Source organism: Equus caballus, chromosome X, assembly GCF_041296265.1.
Source record: "Equus caballus isolate H_3958 breed thoroughbred chromosome X, TB-T2T, whole genome shotgun sequence".
Classification (NCBI taxonomy): Eukaryota; Metazoa; Chordata; class Mammalia; order Perissodactyla; family Equidae; genus Equus; species Equus caballus.
In genome coordinates, this window is record NC_091715.1 from 75118778 (window position 1) to 75137510 (window position 18733).

Here is an 18733-nt window from a genome sequence, read left to right on the forward strand (position 1 = left end):
GATTATGTCTCCATCCTTGCTTCATCAAAACATAGATTTTGAACTCTGACTTTTATCTTCAGAGATGACTTAAGAATATGAACGACTAATCTCACATGAATTAGGAACCACAAAAGATATGACCACATTATGTTTCTGCACAGGGACTGGAGCCACACGAGGGTAACATCTCCATAAATAGAATCAAAGGCTGGATTGCCACAGACATCTCTGGCACAGGGTCATACATATTTTAATGAGCTGAATTGGACACAATTCAGTTTGTTTTACTCCCTACAGTCATTTTATTACAGATTTTTAGACAGTTAATTGATCATCTTTTGCCAAATCTCGAGGATATAAGATAGTGAGGTTTTATTTTTTCCTTGAAGCATGGAGATAAGGTCATCCATATCTTCACCAATTAAGCATAGGCTTAGCAACCTTTATGTATGAAAAATAACTTAAAATCCATTTTTCTCAATAAAACTGCCAGGCTTAAGTTTCAACTAAAATGATATATGCATGTTATTTGGCAGTTTCCGATAATAAAACCTCCAAACAGTTAAGATATTCAGGTAATAGAGAGATAGAATTTATATTTGTTACTTGAACCCATTAAAAATGTATCTACTTTTGTAAGGTCCTAAAAATATGTGCCTTTGGCCTAAACATTTAGAGTTGTGTGTATGATGAAAAATATATGTCTTTCCTCTACTTCTTAACTATGTTTATTGAATACTGAGAATCTTGGTGCAGTTCTCAATAAATCATGGAAATACCATCCAAATCTTTAGCTTACAATGAAAATAAAGCAAACAGGACCAACTGACTCCTTCTTGATCATTACAGTAAATATTCAATTAAGAAATATTGCTCTAGTTCTTTGGGAATGGAATTCCCATCACAGAAGAGAGACTCCAGCTAAACTCCTGTCAATTTTAAAAGTGATTCCTAGGGCAGTGTGTAAAGAGATTAACTGTAAGGAAGAATAATGAAAACTCAGTTTGTATTTGAAACAAAGCTATAAAGTAAATCCTAGAGGCAATGGTGGGCAGTGGGAGCTCATGTTTATCCAGGCCAGGCATGAACATTTTGGAGAGAAAAATTTTTTGTTGTTGTAAACAGATTCCCTGAAAAATATTATTTGCTATATAAGCCCTAAATCCCTCCTAAGCAGAATGGCTTGTAATACGATGGAAAGCGCAATGGGCATGGAGTGAGGAAACCCAATCTCAGCCCCAATTCTACCGTTTACCAGCTACCATAGGCCTGTGCACAATCTCTCACTGAACTTCCATTTCCTCATGAGGAAATTGGAGATGATAAATCCCACCCCAAGAGTTTGAAAGGACCAAATAAACGCCTGTCTGTGAGAGGCTGAGTAACCTGTAAAGTTCTGTGTAATGTCAGTTAGCATCACGGTTTCTACATCATGTTAAAACTCATAACATTCATAGAAGACAGAATCTCCTGTGCCTGAGTAAAACAAATGCCCTTCAGACCAGAAAATACTCATAAAACTGATATAGAGTATGGTGGCCTGGGGTAATGACCAAGATGAAGGTGTGATTAAGTAGGGTTACATTTGATAGAATCCAGAAGGAAATATTATACACTAGGATATCTGTGGCTGAAGGAAAAGAAAATTGAAGCTTAGGTCTGATATGGACCAATGAGAAACAAAGAAAAAAGGCAAATGGAAATATAGCCAGTATTAAGCTATGCCTATACTGAAGGGCCGAAAAAGAAAACAATTCACCAGCAACAAAATATTTATAAATTATTTAGAATATAGTTAAAACAAGGAAAGAGAGACTGGAACATTAAGGATAGGAATAGATTTCTTCCTGAGCAACATGCTGTACAAGTGGAAGGTAATTGTGAACGTGCAGTATTAAGCAAGGCTTGTTAAAGTAAATATAATTTCATCAACCCATAGGATATCTCTGAATAGCAAAGAATATGTCCTATTTCTTCCATGGAGCCCTACCCACTTAATCCTCCATTCAAGGCTCTGCCCTGCTTGACAAAATGGTACATTGTACTCAGTTTTTCCTCTTGCTTTAGGCCAAATGTGCCAATTTAAAGAACTATACATAAACTCCAAAAGAGACTTTCACATTTGAGCCATCTTGGAAAAGTGAATCTTGGAAAGGAAACAATATTCTTTACAGTTTATTATTATGCTTAGAATAGCTCTTCATGCTTAAATTACTCTATAAACTTTTTCAAAATGTGTATGGAATGGCATTTCATTTGGTTTTGAGTCTTCTTTATTATTCCATTTATTTTCCCAAACAGGAATAATGGGCCCATTCTTCTCCACAAGTAGGCCAGCTTCCATCATGAACAATAAAATGGAAGATATGATCACGGTAATATCACCTCAGTTTGTATGGTACTACAGTTAACAATGAACTTTTACACACATTACCTGATTTGATTTTTGTGTATGGCTTTTGAAACCAGGTTGATAACTTCACAGTCATGTGACATAAGTATAGGCATTTGAAGTAAGCATATTTAGCTAATGTGAGCATGTTGTATGTTTCAAATGTCTTGAAGACAAGGACTGTAATGTTTACTGCCTATAAAACCCATCTCAGTACATACTTTTCTCTTCATAGTAGACATCCAAAAATGCTACTATCTTCCTGAGTACACCTGGAATTAAAACATTTGTTAGAGTCTAAGAAATTTTCTGTTCTGTCCTATACTAATATGTTTTCACAGATGTACTCTAATTTCCCTGCCACAGAAAACTGTTAAGCTCTCTGAAGGCAGAGGTTAGATTTCATGCTGTTTGGAATCTTCCACAGTGCCTAACACAGCTGACAAATGAATTATTAAGCATGATTCTTTTCATGGCATAGAATATCACCAGGTACAAAGTTTTGGACCAAAAGAAAATCATCTTGCTTCTATTGCTGATCATTCTTCTCATATAGTTTGCTTGTTAAGGTGTAAGAGCAAGGTGACAGCGCAGGTTAGAAATGCAGATTTAGTCAGATTATGCTTATTTTGCCCAAAGAAGAACTGATGAGAAAACACACTGTTCTGCTTCTCTATATTTCAAATGCGTTTCCTTCTATAAACACAAATATGCATAGTATTATAATATGATACGAGCATTTGAAGTCTACTTCCTAATGGTTACATTTTACAATTCACAACGTGGGATCATAGTGCCTCTGTCTCAAGACCGGGTAACGGGTCTGCAGATGGACTTGTGAGTTAAGCTAAACCAGGCAGAGTCCATCCATGAGTTTTTCCTGGCTGGAGATGGCAAGAAGGGGAGTGCTCTCTCCTAGGAACTGAGCTAGAGGGTGTGGTTGTGGAAGCTGCTGGCAGCCAGCCTTTCTGTATGAGGAAAAAGAGTCTATGAGAGAACAGCTGCTGCTACTGCACTGTCCGAGGATTGATCTCTCAGTCCTCTGCGATTCCATGATCAACTCCAGCATCTTTCCAATAAATCTTACTTTTGCTTAAAACAGAAGTGCACGGGCCAATGTCTGCAGGGAGGGAAGAACAATTATTGAACCTACTTTATATGAAAATTTCCCATTTCTTTTTTGTTTAAAAATTTAATTATTTTACTGAGGTCACATTGGCCTATAATAACATTGTGTAAATTTCAGGTGTATACTAATATATATCAGTTTATTTATAGACTGATCTTAGATTTATAGATCTATAGATTTATAGATTGGTCTTGTTCACCACCAATAGTCTAGTTTTTATCCGTGACCATACATATGTGCCCCTTTACCTCTTTTGCCCTCCTCAACACCTTACCTTCTAGTAACCACCAATCTGTTCTCTTTACCCATGTGTTGGTTTACCTTCACCCATGAGTGAAATCATACAGTGTTTATCTTTGTGCAGATTATTGCACTTAGCATAATAACCTTAAGGTCCATCCATGTTGTTGCAAATGGCATGATTTTTGTCTTTTTTATGGCTGAGTAGTATTCCATTGTATATATATATACCACATCTTCTTTATCCATTCGTCCATTGATGGGTACTTGGGTTGCTTCCATATCTTGGCTATCATGAATAAGGCTTCGATGAACATAGAGATGCATAAATCTTTTTGAATTGTTCATTTCATGTTCTTTGGATAAATTCCCGTAGTGGAATAGCTGGATCATATGGTATTTCTATTTTTATTTTTTGAGGAATCTCCATACTGTTTTTCATAGTGGCTGCACCAGTTTGCATTCCCACCAGCAATGTATGAGGGTTCCCTTCTCTCCACACCCTCTTCAACAATTGTATTTCTTGTCTTGTTAATTATAGGCATTCTGATGGGTGTGAGGTGATACCTCATTGTAGTTTTGATTTTTATTTCCCTAATAATGAGTGATGTTGAACATCTTTTCATGTGCCTTTTGGCCATCTGTATAACTTCTTTGGAAAAATGTCTGTTCATATCCTCTGCCCATTTTTTATCAGATTTTTTTTTTTTTTTAGTATTGTTGAGTTGTATGAGTTCTTTATATATTTTGGAAATTAACATTGTGTCAAATACATAATTTGCAAATATTTTCTCCCAGTTGGTGGGTTGTCTTTTTGTTTTGTTCATGGTTTCCTATGCCTTGCAGAAGCTTTTTAGTCTCATGTAGTCCCATTTTTTAATTTTTTCCTTTGTTTCCCTTGCCTGAGTAGACATGAAATTCAAAAAGATGCTGCTAAGACCGATGTCAAAGAGTGAACTGCCTTTATCTTCTTCTAGGAGTTTTATGATTTCAAGTCTCACATTGAAGTCTTTAATCCATTTTGAGTTAATTTTAGTGTATGGTGTAAGATAATGGTCTACATTCATTCTTTTGCACACGGCTGACCAGTTTTCCCAACATCATTTGTTGAAAAGACTTTCTTTTATCCGTTGTATGTTCTTGAATGCTTTGTCAAAGATTTGCTGTCCACAGATGTGTAGTCTTATTTCTGGGCTTTCGATTCTCATCCATTGATCTTTTTGTCTGTTTTTGTGCCAGTACCATGCTGTTTTGACTACTATAGCTTTGTAGTATGTTTTGAAGTCAGAGATTGTGATGCCTCCAGCTTTATTCTTTTTTCTCGGGATTTCTTTGGTTATTCAGGGTCTTTTGTTGTTCCATATAAATTTTTGGATTCTTTGTTCTATTTCTGTAAAGAATGTCATTGGGATTCTGACAGGGATTTTGTTGAATCTGTAGATCGCTTTAGATAGTATGGACATTTTGACTATGTTTATTCTTCTGACCCATGAACATAGAATATCTTTCCATTTCTTTATGTCTTCTTCAATTTCTTTCAGTAATGACTTATAGTTTTCAGTGTACAGGTCTCTCACCTCTTTCGTTAAGTTTATTCCCAGGTATTTTTTTCTTTTTGTTGCAATTGTAAATGGGATTGTATTCTTGATTTCTTTTTCTGCTAGTTCATTGTTGGGGTATAGGAATGTAACTGATTTCTTTTAATTGAATTTGTACCCTGCAACTTTGCTGTAGTTGATTATTTCTAGTAGTTTAGTGGTGGATTCTTTAGGGTTTTCTATTTATAGAATCATATCATCTTCAAATAATGAAAGTTTCAATTCTTCCTTTCCAATTTGAATTCCTTTTATTTCTTTTTTTTGCCTAATTGCTCTGGTCAATACCTCCAGTACTATGTTGAATACGAGTGTCAAGAGTGGGCACTCTTGTCTTGTTCCTGTTCTCAGAAGGATGGCTTTCAGTTTTTCACCATTAAGTATGATGTTGACTGTGGGTTTGTCGTATATGGCCTTTATTATGTTGAGGTACTTTACCTCAATACCCACTTTAGTGAGAGTTTTTTAAAATCATAAATGGATGTTGGATCTTGTCAAATGCTTTCTCTGTATCTATTGAGATGATTTTTATTCCTCATTTTGTTAATGTGGTGTATCACATTGATTGATTTCTGGACATTGAACCATCCCTGTGTCCCTGGAATGAATCCCACTTGATTGTGGTGTACAATTCTTTTAATGTATTGCTGTATTTGGTTTGCCAATATTTTATTGAGGATTTTTGCATCTAAGTTCATCAGTGATATTGGCCTGTAGTTTTCCTTCTTTGTGTCATCCTTGTCTGTTTTTGGTGTAAGGTTAATGTTGGCTTCATAGGTTGTGTTAGGAAGTGTTCCATCTTCTTAAATTTTTTGGAATAGTTTGAGAAGAATAGGTACTAAATCTTCTTTGAATGTTTGGTAGAATTCTCCAGAAAAGCCATCTGGTCCTGGACTTTTGTTTTTGGGAGGTTTTACATTACTGTTTCAATCTCTGTACTTGTGATTTGTCTGTTCAGATTCTCTGTTTCTTCTTGATTCAATTTTGGGAGATTGTATGAGTCTAGGAATTCATCCATTTCTTATGGTTTATCAAATTTGTGGTCATAAAGTTTTTCATAGTATTCTCTTATAATCCTTTGTATTTCTGCAGTATCTGTTGTAATTTCTCCTCTTTCATTTCTAATTTTATTTATTTCAGTCTTCTCTCTTTTTTTCTTGGTGAGTCTGACTAAGGGTTTTTCAATTTTCTTTATCTTCTCAAAGAACCAACTCTTAGTTTCATTGATCCTTTTTACTGTTTTTTTTTAGTGTCTATTTAATTTATTTCTGCTCTGGTTTTTATTATTTCCCTCCTTCTGCTGATTTTAGGCTTTGTCTGTTCTTCTTCTTCTAGCTCTGTTAGGTGCATTTTAAAATTACTTATTTGAGATTTTTCTTGCTTGTTGAGTTGGGCCTGTATTGCTATGAATTTCCATCTTATGACTGCTTTTGCTGCATCCTATAAGAGTTGGTATGCTTTATTTTCATTTTAGCTTGTCTCCAGGTATTTTTTAATTTCCTCTTTGATTTTTTCAATGATCCAATTGCTATTCAATAACATGTTGTTTAGTCTCCACATATTTCTGACTTTCCCAGTTTTGTTCTTGTGGTTGATTTCTAGTTCATAGCATTGTGGTCAGAAAAGACAGTTGGGATGATTTCAAACTTCTTGAATTTATTGAGGCTTGCCTTGTTACCCAACATATGGTCTATCTTTGAGAATGTTTCATGGGCATTTGAGAAGAATATATATTCCACTGTTTTTGCATGGAATGCTCTATATATGTCTATTAAGTCCATCTGGTCAAGTGTGTCATTAAAGCTACTATTTACTTGTTGCCTTTTTGTCTAGATGATCTGTCCGATGAAGTAAGTGAGGTGTTGAGGTCCCCTACTATTATTGTGTTGCTGTTAATTTCTCCCTGTAGGTCTGTTAATAATTGCTTTATGTACTTTGGTGCCACTCTGTTAGGTGCATATATATTATTCAGTGTTATGTCCTCTTGGTGGAATGTCCCTTTTATCATTAAATACTGACCATTTTTGTCTCTCATTGTCTTTTTTACCTTGAAGTCTACTTTGTCTGATAAAAGTATGGCAACACTTGCTTTCTTTTGTTGGTCATTAGCTTGGAGTATTGTCTTCCATCCCTTCACTCTAAGCCTATGTTTCTCTTTGTAGTTGAGGTGTGTTTCCTTGAGGCAGCATATTGTGGGGTCTTGTTTTTTAATCCATCCAGTTACTCTGTGTCTTTTGATTGGAGAGTTCAGTCCCTTAAAATTTAGAGACTATTGTTATATGAGGGCCTAATGCTGGCATTTTATCTCTTGTTTTCTGCTTGTTCTATGTTTCCGCTGATTCTCTTCCTTTCTATTTCTGACTACTATTTCATTTTGTTGGTTTTCTGAGAGGGATTTCTCAGTTCTCTTTCTTTTTGTGAATTGTGGCTCTGCTCTGATTTTTTGTTTAGTGGTTACAGTGAGGATTTTATGAAAGATATTGGAGATGAGATAGTCCATTTTATTATAGCCTCTTACCTCCATTAACCTGAGCAGGTTCCTGCCCTTTTCTCTCCCCTTCTGAGTAACTGTTGTTACCTATCGTTCTATTCTTAATTTTGAGAGTTTGTGGCTAAGTTGAAGTGTTTATCATTACTTTTGATGCTTTCTTCCCCTTTCTCTTTTAAGTCGTAATTGAGCCTTTGCCTCCCTGTTCTAGTACAGAGCTGCAGGTTTCTGATCATGTCTGTCTATTTATCTCCTTACTCAGAGCTTTGTAGACCTTTGCTTTTTTGTTGCCAGTGTGAGGGCATCTTTAATTATTTCTTGTAGGGGAGGTCTATTGGCAACGACATCCCTCAGCTTTTGTTTATCTGAGAAAGCTTTTATTTCTCAATTGTATCTGAAGGAAAGTTTTGCTGGATAGAGTATTCTTGGCTGAAAGTTTTTGTCTTTCAGTATTTTGAATATATCATTCCATTCTTTCCTAGCCTGTAGGGTTTCTGCTGAGAAATCCACTGACAGCCTGGTAGGGTTTCCTTTGTAGGCTATTTTCTTCTGCCTTGCTGCTCCTCATATTCTTTCTTTATCCCAAACTTTTGCCATTTTCACTATTATATGCCTTGGAGAGGGTCTTTTTGCATTGATAACATTGGGCTTTCTATTAACTTCGTTTATCTGTAAATCTGAAACCATCCTCATGTTTGGGAAGTTCTCAGCAATTATTTTTTTGAACAAGTTCTCTGCTCCTTTCTCCCTCTCGGACACCTATAATCCTTCTGTTGCTTTTCCTAATTGGGTTGGATATTTCTCAAGGAATTCCTTCATTTTTAAAAAATCTTAGTTCTGTCTTATCCTTCACCTATAGAATTTCTACATTTTTATCCTCAAGAAGACTAATTCTTTCCTCCATAAAATCAATTCTATTTCTTAATGATTCTAGATTATTTCATTAATTTGTTTTTCACACCTAGAATTTCTGCTTGACTTTTTTTGTAGTTTCAATCTCTGTGGTGAGGAGATTCATTTTATTACTGAGGTCCTTGAATTGTCTTTCCATGTTTTATTGTAAGTCGTTGAGTTTCCTTATGATGGCTATTTTGAATTCTCTGTCATTTAGGTTGTATATTTCTGTGTCTTAAGTGTTGATTCCTGGAGAATTGTCATTTTACTTCTGGTCTGAATTGTTGCTGCAGTTTCTCATTGAGTTTGATGAACTAATCTTTTGTCAGGGCATTTGTGGTATTCTTAGGATGCACATTTACCTTGTTCCTGCTAGAGGGGAGCAGGAGCAGTGTTTCTGGCTCTACCCCGTCTGCTGGAAGCTGTGGAGGTATTATGGGTGCTTTCCCCAGCCTGGGGTGCATTCAGGCACTTGTGCAGACTGGCCTTGTTGGGCAGGGCTTCCTCACTAGGCTAGGGCCACTCTTTGGTGTCTCAGGGGTACTCTGAGCTCCCACTCCCTGCCAGAAAGTGATGAGCAATGGGCTCAAAACTATTGCGCCTATTCGCACAGCTGCCCGGGACACATTCCCTCTTTGGGAGTGCAGCTGCACAGTGAGTACTCTCGTGTGCCTGGGAAGTGTTCACCCCAGTGTGGAAATCTGTTGAGGTCCCCATTTACAATCTGCATTCTGCGAGGCCGCTGAGCTTGTCTCATGGGGCTTCCCTGCTGGGACCCGAGCTATGGCTGCTCCTTTATGGCACAGGGGCTTGTGGGCTCCCCCTCCCTGCCAGGAAAGTAAGTGCATGTGTGTTCAAAACTGCCATGCCTATTCTCATGGCTGCCCAGACATGTTCCCACTTTGGGAGTGCAGCTGCACTGTAAGTGTTTGTACATGCCTGGGAAGCATTTGTGTGCATGCATAGGGCTACTTGGGGGAAATCAGGGTGTGCTTACCTATCTCCGCCACTTCCTGGGGGTGCCAATCCATCCATCCTCAGAGGTATAGCTGCGTGCATCTCTCAGGCATCCTATTGTGCTGTGTGGGCTTCCTCCGTTGGTCAATGAATGCCCATTTAGCTGCAGCTCAAAAGGAGGGGAAAAAAAAGGGAACAGTCACTCCACCATGTTGCTGACATCCTCTGCTGTGATTTTTTTGTTTTGTGGTTATCATGAAGTTTGTATAAAAGATCTCATAGATAAGATAGTCTTTTTTCTGATAGCCTCTTATCTCTATTAGCCTATGCAGATTCCATCGCTATCTCCTCTTCTATGTTTTTGTTGTCACAAATTATTCTTATTTGTGTTGTGAATTTGTAACCAAATTGAAGTGTTTATAGTTATTTTTGATGCTTTCTTTCCCATAATCATTTCTGTTATAATTAAGTCTTTGCTAACTTGTTCTGATATAGACCCTACCAGCAACAGCAACACCTGTGAACCCAGTATTCCTGGCAGCAGTGCAACCAGCACCCTCAGACAACTGGGGAACAGCAACACAGGTGTTGCACAGGACAACAACATCTGAGCCCACAGAAAGCCAGTGGAGGAACACAAAACCCGGGTAACCAGAAGCAAAGTAACCAAAGCCATACCCAAATAAGATAAGTTGATTATTACCACAAAAGCAGCAGCAAAAGATCAATTCATCACACACCATGAAGAACTACAGTAACACTGCAGAACAGAAGGGGAATCACAACTCTTCAGAAACCAAATCTGAAGTCACAGAAGCTTACAATCTAACTGAAAAAGAATTCAAAATAGCAGTCAAAGAAACTCAACAAGCTACAAGAAAACTCTGAAAGACAGTTGAATGAGCTCAGGAATAAAATTAATGAACAGAAAGATACTTCACCAAAGAGATTGAAGCTCAGAATTTCTGAAGATGAAGAACACAATCAGATAAAAATCATTTGAAAAACACAAAAAGCAGAGTAGACTTTATGGAGGAGAGAATTAGTGAACTCAGGGACTTGTATGGAGCTCCCACTGCTGGTGGAGTTGGTGTCAGGGGTGCTGCTACCTGGGGCTGTGTGGTCCTGCCATGTCTTCTTGCAAATATTTATATGTAAACAATACTACCTTATATAAGTTCAAATAGAAGCACAATAGGCTAAGTTTTCCCTTCATAATGTGATACAGTTTGTATTACCTGGAGATGAATCATTCATTTTACTGTAGAAGTGATAATACGAGGTAATTTATGTGAAACCAAGTACAGAATGGAGCTGTTATCCAAAATGCTAGACACTAGCCACATATGAAAATTCAGCACTTGAAATGTGACTAGTCTGAATCGAGATGTGCTGTGAGTATAAAATACACATCCAATTTCAAAGATTTAGTATGCACAAAGAAAAAATGCAAAAGATTTCATTAATAATTTTTGATATTAGTTTCATGTTGTAATGATAAGATTTTGGATATATTGGGTTAAATAAAATCCATTATAAAATTAATTCCATCTAGTTCTTTTTAATTTTTAATGTGGCTATAAAAAATTTAAAATTGTATATGTAGCTTGTGTTACATTTTTATTAGCACTGGTGTTAAATGTTATAGAAATATACAGTGGTATTACTACTCTATTTTAGATATTAAAATTATATAGAGAAAAATTATATTTTATTCTCGTCTTTGGAAATAAAAATTTCACCTGCCTTAGAGCAAAAACAATTTGAGGGCAAAAAAAAGTGATTGTTTTATTTCAATCCTTACATCAGAACAGTCTTTGCATTTTTACACAAAATAGATAACCATCAGGTACAATTTTTACTCTAAAAAATCAGTAAGACTGGTGAGCAAGTTCAATAGTGCTCTAAAGAGTCTGTATTTAGGCAATTCTTGAGTGTTTATACTTTATTACTTTCCTCTAACATGACAGCCTCCTTCTCTAGCAGCAAGCCTTAGGAACCAATTGAAGATCAGCACATGGCAGCAAAGTGATATCTTTCAAAGCCAGAGCGGTGGGTAAGACAGGATGGATGGAAGGATAGATGTGCATGTGTATGCACACATCTTCCACATCAATGATCCTAACAGTCAAGAAAGAAACTAAGAGATAACATATCTCTGAAATGGTCAACTACACTAAAGCTGTTTCTTTTTTCTCTAACATATATGTTCATGCATACAGCTGGGGACAAATGATATTCGATTGTTACTACTCAACTTACTGGGCCCAGGAAGAATTTAAATAATACATCCTGATGAACAAAGGGACAGAAATACATCTCACTATCCCCACTTTGCAGCTATAACTTATTGTCTGTCAGTGATTTCTAGCTATGCTACAATAGGCCTAAACTGGACAATCTTCAACCTGCTCAATAAAAATCAGTCAAGAGATGTATCTTTCCAAGTTTCATCAGTGTGCAGATAATTTTCAAAGAACCTTCAGTGAAGTAATCCCTAGGTTTTTGGTCTAATAGGTGGGGGGTTGAAAGAGAGGCAAGGAGTATAGGAGAGAGTGTGGTTTATATAGACAAAACTGATTTATGGCTTAATAATTTTTCCCCATAATAGCTTTCATTGTCTTTAAATTCATTACACCTCTTCACTGGATAATGTAAGAAAACAATTGACATTCATAAGAATGGAAAAAGTGAGCATAAAAAGGATAAATAATGAATCCAACATCACCAAAGACTCTCGCACACATTTCTAAATAAAACTATGCAATACACAATCTCCATGAATATTTTCAGTGCCAACAAACAGGTGATTTGAGACTAGAAGTGAGGATTCTCCCAAAGGGGAAACCTCATAAAATTTTTCTTTTTCAAAATTTAAAATCTGATGTTTTTCCTAAATTCTCTGTATACTCCTAAAATTTAAGACATTGAATCAGCTCAGAAGCTACTACACAATTAAAAGGTATTTTGAATTTCTTTCATGAAATTAAGATCTGAGTGAAAAACACACATAAGTTTAGTATTGCCTTTCTTCAGTACTCATTTGATGAGAACATTTTCTGTAAGCCACTATGAGCTTCACAAAGGCACAAGACAATCAGTTCACAGTGATCTTTATTTTCTTTACATTTTTATTGGATTTAATTACTATCTGTTACTTTAAGTATAATTTCCTTATTCAAGCAATGACAATACAATTATACAAATCCGAAGTTTTCAACAAAAATATTACAGTATGGAAATAAACTAATAAAAAATTCTAATCTTATATCCATTAATTACAAGGACCATAATTTTTCGGAAACCAAGTTCAGTAATCATAAAATCTGGCCACACTGCAAAATTTTAATAAATTTAAAGTAAACCGTCTACTTTGCATGCAAAGTTACATACATTAGCTGCTTGACCACTCCAGGTTCATAACAGTATCACTATTGAACTAAGTTAGATAAGCATCTAAATTGCAAATACTTTTCTGACAACTAAAAAAATCACAACTAAGCTTCAAGTGCCTCAGCATAACTATTCAGCCATATGCTTAAGTGAATTTAATAGAGTAGAAAACTGCAGACTAATTGCTTCAAGTGCAGCAGCTTATTATCTGTGTAATTTCAAGCACAGCAGCAGTTAAGGAAAAGTAAACTACTTCATTCAATGCAACAAATACGTTTTACATGAAGTAAACTTTTGCATCTATTTGGAAACTTCTCTCCCACAGCCAGACTGTTGGGAGCCATGAAGACAGTAAAAACTTTGACCCAAGTCACATCATGTTATAACATCTCTACTTCTTTAAAGGTATAATACCATAACTAACACTCTGACAACATTTGGAGCTATTATTAATCAAGCATTTGCTCAATGTGGAAACTGAAGTTATCCAGATAGTCCCATGCTATCTAGCTGGTAAGTGCCAGAGCTGGAAGTTAAACTCAGATCCATCTGGATTCAGAGATAGTACTCCTTTTCTTAAACCACAATCTCCCACTGTCTCGGCTCTATAAACCAGTTTCACTGTTTCATTTATTTCTTCTTAAGAAAGCATTTCATCCTGTTACTCACACAGGAAATCACTCTTGAACCTATATTGCCTCATACAAAATTTCAATAAAGTTAGCCAATCCACACCTAGCAGAAGGCAACTAAGGCAAATGTTCCAGACCTTTTCATTGTTAATCTTGATCCTCTTTTTCTTCCTTCCCTCCTTCCCTCCCTCCCTCCTTCCTTCCTCTCTCTCTCTTTCTTTTCCTTCTTTCCTTCTTTTCTTCTTTTTCTTTCTCTCTCTCTCTCCCTCCCTCCCTCTTTCTTTCTTTCTTTCTTTTCTTCTCTCGGTCTCTCTTTCTTTTTTCTTCCCTCTAAGCACTTCTCCCACCTAAGTTTTAGAGGACCAACTCAAATTTTCAAGTCAATGCTCTCTGCATCTGGGAGAAGGCAGTGCAATTTGGATCTTTTCATCTTAGCAAAGCACTTCAGTGGATGAAAATGACTTGGTGCTTCTGCTTCAAAAATGAAAAAGGGGCTTTGGGGATGCATACGGCCCATTTTTCAACAGGTTTCCTTTTCTCATCAATTGATTTTCTTGTTTAGCTACCCAATTGGTAAGTGAGAGAATATTCACTCACTTTACAAACATGAGTCATAGCAAGACTGAATGTTAATGCACAGCCTGTGGCTGTGGCTAGTAGTTGATGCTTCTGCAGTGGAAAAATGGTTTCAGGTAGAACAGGTATGGGTGGAATTTTGGAAAGGAAAAGTGGCAATGACACTTCAAGCATCAAGTAAAGCAAGGTGAGTTGGTTATTCAGGAGGCTGAATTTTATTTTTCTCTAGGGCTTCAAAAATTTGATCCATTTGTTGAATGAATAAATGAATAAAACCACAAGGCACTTAAGTTTGTAGAGTATTCCCTGGAGGAGGTTTAGTGAGGAAGTTACAATTCACTCATTCCCTGATTCATTTTGCACACTGATTGCATTGTGCTTGGTGTTGGAGACACATAAGGAATAAGACATGTTTTGTGTCCTTCAGAGGCTCATAGCTGTGTATCAAGGGAAGGTAAAATAGGTACTATATTAAAGTCTTGAGATGTTCAAGTATAAGGCGCCCTTAGTCAAACTTGTCCCTTTTGAAGGGAAAGCACAGGTGAGCATCTCAAGCTGATGGTCATCATGCTTGTCTTGGAGTGGGTCTAGGGATGAGAAGATGGTTGGAAAGTCAGCCACGACTTGAAGAGTATGTGCTGACACTCAGCTAAAGCTGCTGACTAGGGTTCAAAATCCATAGATCCCTAGTTTACCTTTAAGAGCAACCCATAGAATAAGATATCAAAATCCTATCTCTTCTTCTAATACTTAACTGCTCCTTAAATATTCATTAAAGATATCATCATGACATACTTTATTTCCTCCTAGCCATACAATTGCATTCCTTTAAACTTTCATCATTCAACATGGCTCACAGATCCTTTATCTATCACTTTTGGGATATCATACACATTTCTTCCTAACCACTTGCCCCCAATATCACCCCCTTTCCCTCCTATGTGAATTAAGTGCCTCCACTGTATCTACCACAGCAACCAGATGCGACAGCTACTTAGTCAATATTTGTGTAAGGTTTGAGCACTGAGCACATTTCTATTGATGCATCTTAAAACTATGCTAGCCTGTGTGAAGACCACATTAAGAGAACAGAGACACTCAACGTGGAGTCCACACACAGATACAACAATGTCTGTAAGCCTCACACAATCAAGAAGCTATGTGACTTTTTCCGGTGAGCAGGTCCATGGCTTTCATCAAATTCTCAAAAAGGATCTGTAATCCAAGGGTAATGATCAACATACCATTGCTTCAGTTTAAGCTTGTGAACTAATTTCCAGATGTTTCAACATCTGAACTCCTGCTGGGAAGAATCCCCAATTTGCACAGGTGATATGCCAGGACTCCTCTCTTTTATCTTCCCACACCTGTTGCATAACTATTACCTTGGAAGTTATTCAAGTGTAAGATGAGAGTGAAAATTCCTACCGCATATTTACAAAGCATGCAGAATTATTAATGGTTGCTTAGTTTTAAAAATCAGGGCGAAAAACATATTACACTCTAATTTTTCCTCGTTTCAATAGCAACTCATTAAATAACTACTTAAATATGAAAAGTCGCTATAAAAACCTAATGCCTCTAGGGATGGTGCAATAAAAAGAGGAAATAGCTATGTCTATCCATAAGTCATGAAGACAAAGAACTGCAGTACACCTCTTGCTGCCTTAAGTATATACTTTTTCTCAACTGATCTCCAGACAAGGATTTTTAAATACATCTATAAGGCTTAATTTGTTGATTTCTTTTACAGTTTCCAGTTAATATTAGTTTTTGTATTAACCTTCTTAGTATATTATTTTTACCATGTCTCACATGGGATTGCTTGATTTGGAGAAAAAAATGGATTTGTGTACTGAATCTGCAATTTGCCAGCTATGTTATTTTGGTAATTTACTCAACCTCTCTGAGCCTTATTTCCTGCTGTTTAAAATCAGACTACTGAATTAAATGTCTCATTTGTAAGCTGTGCTCCAAACTCCCCTGGGGCTCTGCTGACATGTCTTAGGGTCACTGGGGATGTTCTTTACCTCTTCCACATGTCAGTCTTGGCTTGTTTTCTCTGGGAAAGAGGTTTCTGTTACTAAAAGTCCAAAAATCACTGGGCAACAGTCTATAAAATACCTTAAAAGTCAAACTTTCTATGATTTTATGGAACAGTCTCTCTCAAAATGGACACACAGGCCCTTGCCAAATACTGAAAATAAAAAGATCTGTTCAAATACACATGTCAACATATGTAGTCAGTACTCATTAAACAGTAGCTTGAAATCTCCACATAAGAAATGTATTCTGTGTTTAACAAATGTTTTCTTCACAGTAATAGTGTGACAGGCATTAACTGCAGATGTAGAATAAAACCAGATTTGCCCGAGGTCCCTCAGCTAGTAGGTGGAAGAGCTGGGATCAGAAGTCAGGGGCATCCATGCCAAAGCACACATGTTCCATCAATTCCCCAAGAGTGTGCTGTTGATAAAGTAAAGGTGAAGTACCACCCCACCACCCCTGTAATGAGCAGGTAAAAATATTAAAATTCAATAGAGAGCTATGAGACATTAAAGCTTTATAATTTTTAATGATAAGACAGTTTTTACCTGCCAAAGTTCTCTTACTGGTTAATCTCATTCTTTAACTATGTACTACCATACAACTTGGTATTGAGGGAATGGAGTGTTTATTTTGCTTCTCAAACTCAGAGCCAGAAATTCTAATTTCCTTGAGTCTTCTTAAGAATTTCTCAGGCTATTTCAACAAATACTACATAAATATATGTATATCATAATGCTTTGTTGCTTTGAAGTAACTTGAATTTCCTTTGGGGCATCACAAACCCTCTTAATTCTTAGAAAACTAGAAGCTTCCAGTGCCCTTTTTAGTCCGTCAAGAAATGCCTAGACAAAATTATCACATTCACAAAGTGTAATTTTTATGTCCAAGTCATTCTTCCAGTTTCAAATATTCCCCAAATTCATGTTCTTTTTCGGTATGGATGCAAATAATTAATAACCAATCTGTAGATAAGAAAGAGTGATGTTTATGGAGCCTAATGTGAGAACTAGCCCAGAAGCACTGTCTTCCACAGGGAAGAAAGCTCTCCTGGGGAGCGTGTTTTATAACATGGTTGTATATCATTTCAGAACAAAGAATATACATCAAACATGACAAGAATACAATTTTTTTTCACAAAGTCACAAGGAGATGTTTTGGCACAGTTCAACACATACACAGCAGGACAATTTGACTCTAGTTCTCTGAGAACAAAAGCTTATCTTCAAGGAGGTACTGGTATCAGCATCAGAGAGGGAGACATCATCTCCATCTTTAAAGAGTGCATTCTTTGCTTTTTAAAAATGTTTGAAGCAGATGTGCAATGCATGTCTGGTGGGTCATAAGTCAGGCTGCTTTAGGAAAAACAAGTTTTAGGCAAAATCAGATTTAAACCAAAATGGCTTCCTCATATATCTCAATATGTGAAAACATTATTATTATTATTATTATTATTATTTTCATTATTTTGATCAATAATCTTTTGATAGAAAGCATTGATAATCAATTTATTGTCCCTCAGTGTCAGGGTGGTTGACGCCTGCCCTGGGTCCATCATGTCCTCAGAGCTGGGCTTTTATTGATTTACCCAGTTATCCACATTGGAGGAAAAATGGCTGAACTTAGTGAGCAGACAAATATGTATGTGCTGATAGGGGAAGCATTCCATAGGTCAATAATTTTGGATTGCTGCACAAACATTGTACATGGACTTCACTAAGATTTTGTAACAACTATAGAGCAGATATAGCAGCAATGATAATAAAGTGTTTAGTTCAGAAGAATGTCTTAAGCATAATCCTTATCAGAAAAAGAGGCTAGTTCAGAATTATAAGAATGACCAACCTTCTCAAGTTGTTGAATGATCATTACTCTAGTTTGCATATCATTGAGTAAAGAAAACTGTAACTACCTTGTATATTGTGATCAGTAGGAGAATTCCAAGAAGTAACAAAAATAAATATTGTAATCCAGATCACAGAAGAGAACTAATACCTGAAGTGAGCCAACTAAATAAATCAAGACTTGGTGAGGGATCGCTTAGGGCATTCATCTGTGTTTTTATGTGTTTTAACAGAGATGACACATTGGAAGATTCACCAGGTATAAAAACACAACATTCAGTTTGAAATAGAGCACACATACCAACTTGGGATGCAGTTAGAATATCTAAGGTATATTTTGAAGTAAAGCCTTTCTAATTAAGGACATCTCAGTATTCAATAAAGCTATTCCTATGAGGCTTTCGTTAGGGCCTGTTGAGTAAATTTAGCCAGGGCTTCTATGTGTGACATGACATCTTTTAATCTTATGGAGGAAACAAATATAGCTGCTAGGTGGTCATACCAATGGAACACTGAATGAGTCCATCTGGCCTTTAGGAGATGGAAGATTAGCAACAGTTAATTT

The 18733-nt window shown here is 36.5% G+C and overlaps 1 long non-coding RNA gene across 1 annotated transcript in view; it reads right to left on the reverse strand.

Moving 5' to 3' along the window:
* Nucleotides 1-211: 211 nt before the first annotated feature.
* Nucleotides 212-18733, reverse strand: part of LOC106781366 (uncharacterized) — a 31763-nt gene continuing 13241 nt past the window's right edge. Inside the window, exons 2-3 of the long non-coding RNA XR_001377968.3 lie at nt 9718-9840; nt 212-3494 (exon numbers count right to left, since the gene is read on the reverse strand). This is a non-coding gene — a long non-coding RNA (uncharacterized lncRNA). The remainder of the gene's footprint in view (nt 3495-9717; nt 9841-18733) is intronic.